Below are 2,119 nucleotides of genomic sequence, written 5' to 3'. Positions count from 1 at the left end.
TATTTATCGATCGTCAGGTGAGGAACACAAGATATACTTAAGTTTTTCAAGCACTTATGTCATCCTTCTTCTTTGTTTAAGTTTATGAGATAATAAATGTTTCTATTTCAAATTTAAACGCTGGACTTAGAATCCATCGAATTATTTTCACACATGCTGTTATCTCAGAAATTTGGCGTTGATATTTTTTCTCTCCTTTCTATACCTTTAGTAACCAGTAAATCAAGTAGACCCTGCTCTTTATCGAAACTGTTACACTCTGAAACAAAAGTCGTGTCTTCAGCGCTTCCTCGAGTCACGTCCTCAGCTCGGCACCTCAGTCACCACTGGCTGAGTCCGAGGATCGCCTGTGTATAAACACCACTATCTCCCCGAAGGCTATCTTATCTACTGATATCCCGCCGACCCATAAATTATATCTCACTATATTATTAACTCCCAGATCCATTCACTGCTCCAGTTTGAGAATGTTTCCGTGCGACTGATCAGTTCTGATAAAGTGTTGGTGTTTCACTTGCATTGTTCAGAGAGAGAGAGAGAGAGAGAGAGAGAGAGAGAGAGAGAGAGAGAGAGAGAGAGAGGTATAAATAAAAATTGATCATATATGCTGACGCTGTTTTAGTTTCTGTTTGGCTGAAGTTAGGAATTCACAGCTATATATATATAGATCTTCTTGGAAGTCATTTGCTGCTTTAAACCTCGGGGATTTTACACACACAGGCTGAGAGAGAGATGCACCTCGCAGGGTTAAGCACCTGAAAGTATTGTTGTTAGATTTTATTGTTGCTGTTGCTGCAGTTGTTGCTGCTGCTGCTGCTGCTGTTGTTGTTGTTGTTGTTGTTGTTGTTGTTGTTGTTGTTGTTGTTGTTGTTGTTGTTGTTGTTGTTGTTGATGTTGTTGTTGTTGTTGTTGTTTTTTGCTGCTGCTGCTGCAGTAGTAATAGTAGTAGTAGTAGTAGTAGTAGTAGTAGTAGTTGTTGTTGTTGTTGTTGTTGTTGTTGTTGTAGTTTTTGTTAGTGTTGTTGTTGTTGTTGTTGTTGTTGTTGTTGTTGTTGTTGTTGTTGTTGTTTGTAGTTGTAGTTGTTGTTGTTGTTGTGTCTGTTGTTGTTGTTGTTGTTATTGTTGAGCTGCCCCCCGGCCAACTGCCGGGGGAAGGGCAGCTCGTCTGTGACGTCATCAAAGGCCTGGGACTCGCTCGGCCTCAGTGTATCTTCAGAAATATTTACCGTTATTTGCAATGTTTTCCAAGTATTTACATCCGTTTATAAACTCAGACGTGTAGATAGTAGTAGTAGAAAGAGGAAAATAAGAGAAATGTAGGAGAAGGAGGAAGAAATAACGAGAAATGAAGGAGGAGGAGGAGGAGGAAAAAACACGTAAATGGCAAGAAGACAATCTTTAGCTTAGTTTCCCTTGTTGCGCTGCCATTCTCTATAATAATTGGTGTTTTTTGTTTTAAGCGTGTTTTTTTTTTTTTTTTTTTTTTGTGTGTGTGTATTTAGGAGTGTTGTGGGGCGTTCTGAGTTTGTTTTAGGGGTGTTTAGGTGTGATTTGGGTGTATATTAGCTGTTATCAGTGTGTTTTGGGTGAAATTTGGGTGTTTAAGCCCTTCAGCTGCAATACGGCTCCTCTTCAAGCTTAATTAAATGGTCTAATGGAAATTTACAGTATGATTTCATGAGACCTCTGGCAACAGAAGTTATCGAGAGATTCAAATCATTTAGTGTCTGTAGTTTTATTTTGTCGTGTAGAGTCGTCTATGAGCCTTGGCTATGCTGTATGGTGCAGAGACGGTACCAGTGATGAAAGGACAGGAGAAGCAGAGGCGAAATAACGAAATATGTTGTGTGTTTTAGTTGGAGTGACGAAGTTAGGAAAAAAAAAGAACAAAAGTGGAGATGAGCGTATAAGGAAAGCGCACACACGACAGTTTGGGGGAAAAGTGGAGAGGCGAGACTGAAGTGGTCTGGCCATGTGCACGGGAGGGAATAAGGAGTACGTAAGGAAGAGGAAGCTGGAAATAGATGTACGAACATAGACAGGAAAATAAAAGAAAATGTTTAACGATATATGTATTCGAAAGAAGACATGGGGATCTGGGAAGGGGAGGGGGGGTAACA

At 40.1% G+C, this 2,119-nt stretch overlaps 1 protein-coding gene across 1 annotated transcript in view; it reads right to left on the bottom strand.

The window, feature by feature from the left end:
* The window catches only part of LOC135089599 (uncharacterized), a 30,818-nt gene extending 30,459 nt beyond the window's left edge, over positions 1-359 (bottom strand). The window contains exon 1 of the mRNA XM_063985400.1: positions 206-359. The gene's annotated coding sequence lies outside the window, so the exon portion shown is untranslated. The remainder of the gene's footprint in view (positions 1-205) is intronic.
* Positions 360-2,119: the final 1,760 nt, after the last annotated feature.

This window comes from Scylla paramamosain, chromosome 33 (genome assembly GCF_035594125.1).
Source record: "Scylla paramamosain isolate STU-SP2022 chromosome 33, ASM3559412v1, whole genome shotgun sequence".
NCBI classification, from domain to species: domain Eukaryota; kingdom Metazoa; phylum Arthropoda; class Malacostraca; order Decapoda; family Portunidae; genus Scylla; species Scylla paramamosain.
This window is presented reverse-complemented; position numbering and strand designations above follow the sequence as displayed.